Raw genomic sequence first — 12,331 nt, forward strand, 5'->3', positions numbered from 1 at the left:
GTGGGGAGGATTTTTCTTACATTCTCTTTCTCTCTTCTTTTTCTCTCCAGTAAGCACATATACCGCTTAACAAATTAAAAAAAAAAAAAAAAAGAGAGAGAAAAAGAAAAGAAAAAGAAAAAACACCTTTGTGACAGAGTTTGGAATGGAAGATGTTATAACAACAACATTGGGATCATTTAATAAGAGGACTAGAATGAAAGATATCCAAATCCAGATTTTGGATAGAGTAGCAAATAATTATCCAGGATTAGATATGCCCTTATGGCTTCTGAGGGACTCTGTATATTATGTTGAAGCAATACATTATAAAAGTAGTCTGTATAAGTAAGAACTTTTCCTATATATTGTCATTTCAGTCATAGACAATCTACTGCATAGAAGTTCAGAATTTAAATATGAATGCTTGCTGTAGTTCTGCATATTTGCAAAATGCATAGCTGAATGTTTTATGTTCATTATAAAGATATCAACACCATAATTAAGAATCAACTAATACTGCCTGAGTATTGACGACATATGACATACTTCCACAATGATATTACTTTTCCAGTTCTATGGCCAAGTAGAGTTGGAAAGGTAAGGTAGCCTGCCCAAAATGGAACAAGTATGAAGTGAGTGAGCCAGAGTTCAAATCTAGATTCTTTAATATACCAATGCCTCGTCTAATAAATTGTTAACTTATTGGTTATTCAGTTATTAAAGATAATGAGCACCAATTCATTTTAGCTATTGTTAATTCTACATCAATAAAACAAGATATTTGAAAAAGAAAAAATATCTGAGGAAAAATATGAAATTGTTTTAAGTAAGATCAAGTAGTTAGCATACATATGAAATATATATGCCATATATTAAATATGTGTGTGTATGTATGTATGTATATATATATATATGGAAGTCTTTTAAAAGTTTATGGAAAGTCCATATCATGAAAAAAGTATGCATGGGTTTCAATTTTTTTGCCCCAAAATAAACTTATAAATAATTTCATTTTTATGCAAACTTTTTTAAGTCCCCTCATATGAAATGGACACAAGCATTGCAATAAGCGAAAATAGTGAATTCTTAAAACTGTAGACATTCCAGGGCTGTCAGGTAGCATGGTGATTAAGACAGCTGGATCTCACATGGCCAATTGCATGGTTTAAGTCCTAGATGCCATAGCTTGGGGAAACATGGCTGACATGTGTGCGTGTTTGCCCAGGGTCCTGAGAGGGAAGTGGAGTGGCCATTCCCCTGGGGAGTGATTTTATGCTTTCCCTCTCTCTCTCTCTATCATTTTTTGCTTTTCCTCTTTCTCTCTCTCTCTTTCTCTCTGGTGAGCACACATGTCCTATAGCAAACTAAACAAACAAAAATTATAAATATTTTGAAAAAGAATCTTATATCCCATAATTATTTTATTCCTAATCATTACAAATTACTTGTAACAAAAGAGGAAAACAAAACAGCTATTTAATATCCTTTATGATTAGGTGTTACATATTGGTTATTTCAAGAAATCCTCTCAATGACCTTTAGTTTTTCTACTTTACAAGTGGGAAAACACTCTCATAGAAGTTGAGTAACTTTTTGAATTTGAATATAGATAGTAAATGCATAACCAGGATTTGATCCTAGGTTGGTGTGTCTCCAAAGCCCATATTCATATTTTTTTTAAAAGCCACAATATTTCCTGGCACTTTTTGTGTACTGTAGTCCTTAACATAAAGGAGCAACAGCAGTTGCTTGCTATAGCTTTCCAAGTCTGCAGTTTAATTATTTGAAAGCTAAGTATGGTATAACTACTCATAACTGAATCACCTTGATTTATTTCTTTCAAGAGTTAGACAGCCCAGAGTGTTGAGCATCATTATGTTCAAAGATAGATGGGAAGATAAAAGAAATTCAGAGAACCATAAGACATCCTTTTACTCCAGTTTCATTAAACATGTTGGTAATGTGTTACAGAGAATTTTGTTTAATTGCTATCAATGAAAAATACCAAAATATTAAACATTTTTCCTTTTCTGCTACCTGGTAGAAGAAGTATGTACAGTTAGTAGCCTATTAAGCGAAAACTTGTTTTTATCTGATGATATGTAATTTAAGAATTGTTTTATTTATCTTTTTGAAAGAGGGTTTTCTCTATAAGGCACATGTGCTTGCTGTAAAAGCAGAGACAGAAAATGAGAAATGACCCCCTTGGAGAATGGCCACACTGCAATCCCTTCTCCATTCTCCTCTTGGGAATCTAGGTATGCACGCCCACATTCCCATTGTAAGTGTCAAGCCACTGGGTCCAGGACTTAAACTGCAGTAGACTGTGTGGGATTCCAGTGCCTTAACCACCATACACTTGCTGGTTCCAATTTAAGAATCTTTTAAAACATGCTTACCTGTCAGTGTTCTACAGACTTGACAAGTGTACTCAAGAGGAGTTTAAATTTCATGATGGCTTCTTTGTGTATACAAAGCTTTTCTAATATGAAGGCCTACTTTTGCCTATCATTGAATGTTTTCAGACCTCTCTAGCCCAATTCTAGCTCCTCCTCCTCTTAATTTCAACAACCTTCTATTTTCTAATGTTTCTTCTTCAATTTTACATTGCAGTCTATTACTTTCTTTGAATATATATTGTCTTATATAAGAGTATTAACTTTTACTATTACAGATGCCTAGCAGAACCTTGCATATTGCTATTTCTTTAGACCATGTTTACTAAATTCTAAGATCCATGAATTGATTTTTAATTTTTATTTCTTCTATTGGGGATTAATATTTTTCTCATTCATTGCATTGTTCTTCTGTAGGGAACATATTATTTTAGACATTTATTTTTCACTTTAAGAATATATTTGTTGAGTCCCTATAACATTGATAGAAATTGTGTGAGTTTGATATCCAGTTATAATAAGAGATATATTCCTTTTTATTAACTTGCATTCTAATTCAACCTGTATTATCTTTTAATTTAGTTTAGCTTTTTTTTTTTTTTTAACTTTAGCTTTTTATTTTACTATAGGGTGCATATGCTCATTGGCGGGGAGAGAGGGAGAGAGAGAAAGAGATCATTCCCCAGGAAGGTTGGCCATGCAGCAGTCCCTTCTCTGGACTTGCTCACACACTTACATGTGCCTGGCATGTTTTCCAAGCCACCTAGTCTGGTACTCAAACCATGCAGTTGGCCATGTGGGATCCAGCCGTCTTAACCAATGGTTGCCAATGGCTGGCCCTCAACTTACGTTCTTACACAGAGTTGTGTATTATAAAAAACTTGGGTTTGAATATTTACTTCAACAGCTATTGTTTCTGTGGCCACAAACAAGTTACTTGGTTTTTCTGAGACTCAGTTTATTTATTTATTTTTTTAGAGTTTTTTTGCCATAGGGTGCATATGCTCGCCAGACAGACAGAGAGAGACAGAGAGACAGAAAGTGAGAAATCACCCTCCCCGGGGGGGGGGGGCAGGGATAGCCATGCCACAATCCCTTCTCCTCCATTCTCCTCTCAGGATCTTGGGCAAGCACACACACGCACCCGGCGTGAGTTTTAAGCTACTGGGTCCAGGACGCGAACCGTGGTTGACTACATGGGAGTACAACGACATAGCCATTATGCTAACTGCTGGTCTCAAGACTCAGGTTTTTTGTCTTTAAAATATACATACTATTAGGCTGTCAAAAAAGTAATGAAGTATTTTTTTCTGTTTTTCTATGCAAAAATGCATCACAACTTCACTGACGACCCAGTAATAGCTACTCCCATACTACTAATACTAATAATAACAAATGTGAACGTCCATAAATCAGTGTTCAGACACACTTGGTGTTTACTTATTTTGAATTTTCTTTCTTTATTCCCTTTCTTCCCTTTCTTTAATATATCTATAATTTATATCCAGGACTATCTAGTTAAAGGAATTGATAATGTTAGACTGTACTAGGTGTATTTTATTTGCTCCATAAAGCCCATTTTTAATTTAAGGCAGCTTCTGATACTGTGATAGAGATACTCTGAATATCCATCTCATTCTGCTTGTTTCTTCTTGAACTCATTTTTTTCTTTGCCTTAGTTGCTCTCCTTCATACTGTCCTTTCTTTAATACTGTTTTACATGGATTTTCCTTTCCATTTATTGTCAGTTTCTAAAATATTCTTCATGTCCATGAAAAGTTCTTTTTTTTAATTTCTTTTGTTAGTATCAAAATCTTAAGTATATGCTGCTTCTACACTACTAGACATTTCTCATTGAAGGTGCTTTCTCTTTTTTTCTTTGCTAGAATGATAAATGTGTGAGGGAGACTTCATAATTATGACCTGATACTGTCTTTGGCCAATAATGCAAATATTTGTTATCTCTTCTGTAAACAATTCTTCATTGAAACACCATAACCATGTGTTTGTCACTCCGTTTTCTGAACCATTCTTACCCTCTACCCTCAATGAAATGAATTACACTCCTCTCTAATCTCAATAATTCAAGTTGATTTCCTGGCATTTCCTGGTGAATTCTAAAAAATCTGTTCATACTGGACTTTGAATTTAATACTGAATTTAGCAAAATATCTTTGGTGACTATAATGGATTTCTCCCTTGTATTTTCATTATTTATACATATGTTTTAGAAGGAACCTCTAGCAACAATAGGCATGTTTAAAATAGAATTGTTACTTTCATTGTCTTTTTATCTCTTGGGGCTTTAAGAAGGCTTTGTGCGTAGAAAAATATTAATAGTTGTAGAAGTGAATACAAAAATTTACGGAAAAATCTTGTTTCTCCCAAGATAGTCCTTTACATGTTTAGTTAGTTATTAGCATTTTTACATAGTCCCTTTTAGAGTAAATGGTAAGCTGAATATAAATTCAAATATTTGTTTTTTAGTGTTCATTTCATTAATATATTAATCACTTACCAGAAGTTTTGTGAGATAGGAGAACAATGTATTTTGTCTGTAAATATTTCTGCAATAATCTCAATAAATGTTAATAACATTATGATGATATAATAGCATAGATGAGAAATATTCTCATCAAAGATGATTTCAGAAATTAGGTTGTGTGTGTGTGTTTTAATGTAATGGTACCAAAAATTAAAATTTCTTAATTCCTTAATTAACATCACTTGAATTCTAGAGTGCCTGATGTTGTAGTATATTTTCTTTTGATTTTTTTTTTTTGAGTAAAGTATCATACAGTTGAGCATCCCAAATTGGGAAGAAGAATAAAGTTTCAGTATAATAGGACAATCAATTAAATTTCAGAATCAGAAAAGTCTGATGAATGTTGTGTCATAATAATGCCTGTGATTTCTGTTGCCTATAAGAGAATTACTTTTAAATCATACAATTAAAAACTTAATTTGAGATTTCCCAAATATCTTATAAGTTTATAACAGGTTCCTTTATGTCTTAACACTGAGACAAGAATAAGACCCAGTGAGTAGGTAGATAGGGTAGAGACCCGCAGAGCATAGCCACCATCTGCTGTGCTGGTGGACCATGTTATGTTATCTTATTCTTTTCTCTTTTATTCTCCACAGAGTCACTATGTTCCTTTGACCTGTAGATGTATAGATCTTGCTCCTAAAGAATTTAGAATGCTTCGATATGAGACTTAATCAGGTGAAAACCAGAGACCAGTTGACACAGCCAGGAACACATAAAAAATATAGGAGTTTTTTCTTTATTGTTTTACAGAAACCTAGAGGAGATAGGACTTCCCAGCTTCAGGGCAATAAAATCCCAAAGTAATAGTCCCCGAGCCTTCAAAGATAACTGAGATAATAGTTCTTTCTAAATTAACAACCTACACGAGATCCGTATAGCAAAGAAAAATGCATGCAAAGGGTCTCTCAGTTAGGATATAATCCTGAGACCCAGACCATCAGGTGGCGATTCATTCTGAGACCCCTTCCTTCCACTTGGGAACTCTTTTTTTATTATTTTTTTCCTTCCACTCGCTCAATAAACTTTGCTTCCTATCCCTTCTCTGTGAGAGTGAGACAAGAACATGATTAGTTTACAGCCCAGAGAGTGGCACCAGAGTTGGACCTGATCACTCCAACTTCCTACATCAATACTACATGCACTTAATACTAGGAACCTTAGGGATTTAACAAACAAAGTTTACTTTTAAAGATAAAGAACTTCTGGTGTATGGGTACCTTTAGTAAATATTACTATTTTTTAAATTTAACTTTATTTATTTTATTTATATATTTTAATTTGACCAAAGAGGGACAGAGTGAGAGTCAGAAAAAAAAAAAAAGAGAGAGAGAAGGAGATAGAGATGGAAAGTGAGAAAGCAAGCCGCCAGGTCAGGGACTTGAACTGTAGTTGGTCACATGGGAGGCCAGTGCCCTTAACCACCACGCCATTGTTGGCCAAGTAAATATTACTATTTCAATGGAACATTTAATAAATAGTTCATTGATTTATTGCATAGAACAGCCTAGAAAACTTGAAATGCTCTTAATCACTTGTTACTCCATAGTAAATTAGTGGAAAGTTTAGAATTCAGATTAATTCTTAGTTGTTAAATTAAATTAGTTGTTTGTATTTCATTTATTTTCCTGAAAGAAGAATGTGAAAGAGGAAGTTTGATTTATTCTTAAGTACAGTGAAAACATTGAAACAATTTGAAATTAGTACCATAAAACTAATCAAACTTAAAGGCTTATAAAATATCTTCTCTATGAAAGTGTGAATTAATTATCTATTTTAATTGATTTTCATTTGGCATCAAGAGATCGGTTGCTGGTCATACAGGCAAATAGCTATCATCAGTCATGCATAATTAAAGCAAAAAGACTGTCCAAGGGTTTAAAGTATGTCCTAAAGAAAAAGAAATCTGACATATAAAGTATATATAAATTGGTATTAGTGGTGTAGTTATTCAACTTTTGATTAAGAAGACAATGATGTTAAGTTATGTACAGCTATTTAATAAAAAATGACAATTGAATAAACAAAAATTTAATTTGGCACAATACTTTATAATGAACTATAAATTTATTCCATTCACATGGTAATAAAAAATAAAAGTCATAAAATTACTTTTTGTTGCTATGTTTTCCATCTCTAGAAAAATTAACCTTTAACACAATTTTTAAAAATTTAATGTTAAGAAAAGAGTTTTTGGGACCCACAGTTAGTGTAATGGCTATGTCGCTGAACTCCCATGTAGCTGACCGCAATTTGAGTCCCAGACCCAGTGGCTTAAACTCACACTGGGCGCGTGTGCGTGCATGCCCAAGATCCTAAGATGAGAATGGAGGAGAAGGGATTGCAACATGGCCATCCCCCCGGGGGTGATTTCTTGCTTTCTATCTCTCTGTCTCTCTCTTTCTTTCTGGTGAGTGCATGTGCCCTATAGCAAAAACCTTTCCAAAACAAAAAAGAAAGAAAGAAAAAAAAAGAGTTTCCTAAAACGAATCAAATATTAGCCTTTTAAATGATTATATCATTATTGAGAAAGTCTATTCATTATTAAACATTTTAATAATGTTTAGTGTAAGGGCTATATTTTATGTCATTGAAAGTAATTAATTCATTTAAATATAATAAAATATTTATATAGTTTGAAAAATTTTAAATACTGCTATGTAACAATTTGATTTCCATTTTTTTTACTTTGAATAATAATTAATAAAAGACATTGTAGGATAATGAATACAAATAAAAATGACATAATTTTTTAAAAAGATATGTAATTATTGGGACCAGCAGATTGTGTAATGGTTCAGTCGCGGACTCCCACATAGTCGACCGTGGTTGGAGTTCTGGACCTGGTGGTTTAAAACTCACTCCAGGTGTGTATACATACGTGCCCAAAATCCTGAGGAGAATGGATGAGAAGGCATGGTGGCATGGCCATTCCCCAGAGAGTGTTTTCTCACTTTCTGTCTCTCTCTCCTGTGAGTGCATGAACCTTATAGCAAAAATATCTGTAGAAATATAATTATTTTGGGACCAGCAGTTAGCGTAATGGCTACGTCGCTAGACTCACATGTAGTCGACTGGCTTAAACTCAAGCCAGGCACGTGTGTGTGCATGCCCAAGATCCCAGAGGAGAATGGAGGAGAAGGGATTGCGGCATGTCCATCCTCTCTTGGGGGGTGATTTCTTGCTTTCTGTCTCTCTGTCTCTCTCTGTCTCTCTGGCAAGCACACATGCCCTATAGCAAAACCCTCTCAAAAAATTATTTTAATATATATTTTTTAATATTTAAAAGCATCCAATATAGAGTTTTTGGCTATTTAGATTGTCATAATAGACTGTAAATAATATAGTTGATGTACAAATTAGGATATAATTATATCTTGTAAATTTTGAAATAAAATTTAAACATTTTTATATACTTGGAATAGTATTTTTATCCTAAAATGTTGTATTGTTTATATGTTATCTTACTTAAATGGCACAATAGCCTTATGAGGGAAGCAGTACAAGTATTAAAATTTCAATTTTACAAGTGATTGAACCCAGACTTGGATGTGTAAGGACTTCTTTTTAGTTATGAATAATAAATCTGTATTGTAAATATCAAAACTTAGACTGGAATTCAGTCTGAATTCTTGTATACACTTTTCATCATATTACTGATTACCCAGTCGTAAGTTACTCAATGTTACAAATTTTATTTCATTTTTCAAGGGACTCTAGAATGGCTTTTGATTTCATTTTAAACTTTATGTTAAATATTCCCGTCACAGGTAGTGATGCCTCTAGTTTGTGTTTCTTTCCTCATCAGACTTTACCCATTTCTGCTGAGTAACTGTTCAGTAAATAATGGAAACATATAAGAGGAAATGAAATCACATGAAAAGAAGAAAATTAGGGAAACAATGGTGTTATGAAACTTACTTAAATTTTTTCCACCGTTACAACATTAGTATGCTATTTTATCATTATCTTTCTCTCTCTTATTTGCTTTGATACTTTTTGCCCTTAACTTTCAAATCTCAAAGGAAAAGTACAAAAGTACTAGAAGATAAATATCTACTAGTCTTGGTTATTTAGCTACTTGTACAATGGAAAATTTTGTTACTGTCTTATTTATTTTGGAGGATAAGACATGAGAAGATTTTCTTCCCCCGCCCCGAGAAAGATGAGGCTACATAGCAATAAGAAAGGTAGAAAAGAAACTATTCACATATAGAGACTTTAAATTCTATAGTCTCTCTTTGTTTAATATTTTCCAACCACATTCATCACAGGTTTTCAATTAGCAATAATCGTGCCTCGGATAAACATCATTGGCTACAATACTGCCACTGCGCAATGCTATTCATCACAGGTTTTAAAAAAACATTTAAGGATGTTTTATTAAGCATATGTTTAACTTTGACAATATATTAGCTCTCTTTTTTTAGTGAAAAATCTGCTTCAATAAAAAAAACTGAAATTCCTTTAGGAGAATTAAAATATGATTGTATAGATAACTTCCAATAATAAAAAAGAAGCACTTTAATCACTGTTGATCAGCATTTCAACAATAATGTAATGTAATAAAATAATATAGTGTTACAATAATGTAAATCTGTTTACACAAGGTTAATAAAAAGAAAAACAAAAACAACTCTTAGGTGACCTATATTTGATCAGGCACTCTTTTTCTTCTAAAAAATTCTAACTGTTCCCTACAGCATACAAATAGACTTATCTTTAATATGCTCATGAACGTCTCTTCCTGTCTATTGAATTCTGAGATTAGGAGACTCAGTTAAAATATGAGTGTAGTTGGGGGACCAGCAGTTAGTGTAATGGCTATGTTGCTGGACTCCCACGTAGTTGACCGTGGTTTGCATGCCGGACCCGGTGGCTTAAGATTCACGCCGGGCACATGTGCATGCGTGCCCAAGATCCCGAGAGGAGAATGGAGGAGAAGGGATTGCAGCGTGACCATCCCCCCTGGGGGGGCGGTGATTTCTTGGTTTCTGTCTCTCTGTCTCTCTGTCTGGTGAGCGCACACACACTAGCAAAAACCTCTCAAAAAAAAAAAAAATGAGTGTAGTGAGAAAGAATTTTGTTTATAAAAAAACAAAGTTGAATGCTTTGAAAATAAAGGCAATTAGTAAAAATAATTATGTTTACCTAGATGTAGGTGTGAATTGTAAAGTATTTGTAGGAAAATAATGAAAACCTAGATGCATTTTACACTCACAGTGCTTCACAAATGTCCTTAAATTCTCACTACTCTTTCAAATACTAGAAAATGAGAATCTGTTCATCTTAATGAGGGTGGTAAATATGTTATACTGAAAAGACATGGGATTGGCAGATAGCATAATGGTTACTTCGCTGAAGTTCCATGTAATTGACTGCAGTTTGAGTCCTGTATCCAGCAGTTTAAAACTCACACCATATCTGCATGCCTAAAATTCCAAGAGGAGAATGGAGGAGAAAGGATGGTGGCATGGCCATCCTTATGGGGGAGGGGTGGTGGTGGTGGTGATTTCTTCCTTTCTGTCCCTCTGGCAAGCACACACACCACATAATAAAAATCTCTCTAAACAAGAGAAAAGAAAAAAAAAAAGACAATATGGAACTTTTATCCAAAGTCATTTGCTAACAAAAGATGTTGACCTCATCTTTTAAGATGGCATGGGGGACCAGCAAGTGGTATGATGAAGGCACCTGATTCCCACATTGTTGACTAAGATCCAGAATCACTCAGGGCATGTATGCTTAAAATCCTGAGAGGAGAATCGAGAAGAGACTAGTGTGGCCATTTCTCCTAGGGGTGCTTTCTCATTTTCATTCTGTTTTCTTTCTTAAAAAACAAACAAACAAACAAACAAACAAAAAAACAAAAACGCTTTCTCACTGTCTCTCTTTCTCTGATGAGCACAAGCACCCACACCCTCTGGCAAATAAATATATATATATATATATATATATATATTTAAAAAATGTATAAGGGTAAAAGGCATGGAAGTCAATAGAAAAACTTATTTTATATGAGATACAGTTTTGAAAGATCTTCCTAATGTTTTCTTCCCCATACTTCTCAGAGTAGTTCAATGAAATGTGTGGGTAAGAACTGTAAAATGAAAGAGGGAAAATAACCAAGCTTATGTAACTATTTAGCAAACAATCTAAAATAAAACTTCTTGACTACTAATATATTGCTCTTTTCATGAAATTAAAGAAATAATAGGTGAATTTTCCTGCATAAAAATGTATTAGTACTGGGCCCGCCCTTTAGTGCAATGATTAAGCCCTGTGCATAGGAAGCCACATACCACATGGTCCACCATGATTCGAATCTTGGCACTGGCAGCTTGCAAAACATGCTGGGCACGTATATGTGCATGCCCAAATTCTTAGGAGACAGAGGAATATAAGAAATAAATGGATTGTGGCATAACCATGCCCCATTAGAGGGGTGCATTCTCTCTATCTCTGGTGAGCATTATCATTCTCCAGCAATTAAACAAATGTCAGGGCATTTAGAATTTAATTGTGGTCAGTTACTTTTCAATTATAGACTATTTTCTAGTACTCATTACCTTTCTGAATATTTTTAAGGTGAAGAACTGTTCAAACTATGTCTTATTTTTGTTCAGTTAATCTGATTTTGCCCTCTTTTTACTGATATTTTCACTCCAAATCAGCGATAATCAGACATTTAGAAGCTATATTTATTGATGATAATCTTAGTAAACTTAAGACACTGGTGAGAATTGACGAATGTTAATACACATGCATGCATGGCCATCTTATACTTTTAAAAGTGCCCATTCCAAATTTCTCAATTTCAGCATTGTTCTTTTTTTTTTTTTGAGCTGACTAATTCTTTATTGTGGGGCTACTTTTTTGTGTTAAGAATGTTTAAGAATGCCCTTCATTTCTCTCCACTTGGCTACTGGTACTAACTACCCTCCTGAGTTTTGAAAAACAAAATGGTATTCAAGTAGTACACTGTGTACCTTGGTAAGTAAAATCAGCCTTACTTGAGAACCATGAAGTCACAGTTCAATGGCCACATGGCCACAATTTAGAACATCTGTATGAAGGGAGAATAGGGAACTGAGAATATTGGAGGGTATCTGTTTGTGACCTATTGCCATCCTCAGCTCAGGACCCTTCACAATTTTTAACTTCATCTTTGTCATAAAATCATGCCAAAAGTAAACTTCGAGTTAAAGAAGTTTAAATGTGGTTTCTCCGTAAAAAGTTCAGTGATTTATCTGAGGAAGAGATTCCTATATATAGCATTTGGATTTTCATTTCTTGTAAATGTAAAATATCTGGTCTTCACAGGCTTTGATTTTTAAGTGATGACTGATCAAGTAACTGTTGTACTCTCAGATTGCAGTTAACATCTCTCAGATCTGGGGAGATA

The 12,331-nt window shown here is 33.9% G+C and overlaps 1 pseudogene; it reads right to left on the reverse strand.

The window, feature by feature from the left end:
* Positions 1–9,118: 9,118 nt before the first annotated feature.
* Positions 9,119–9,269, reverse strand: LOC114008028 (uncharacterized; annotated as a pseudogene).
* Positions 9,270–12,331: the final 3,062 nt, after the last annotated feature.

The sequence above is a fragment of the Tupaia chinensis genome, unplaced genomic scaffold (genome assembly GCF_000334495.1).
Source record: "Tupaia chinensis unplaced genomic scaffold, TupChi_1.0 Scaffold000037_22, whole genome shotgun sequence".
Classification (NCBI taxonomy): Eukaryota; Metazoa; Chordata; class Mammalia; order Scandentia; family Tupaiidae; genus Tupaia; species Tupaia belangeri.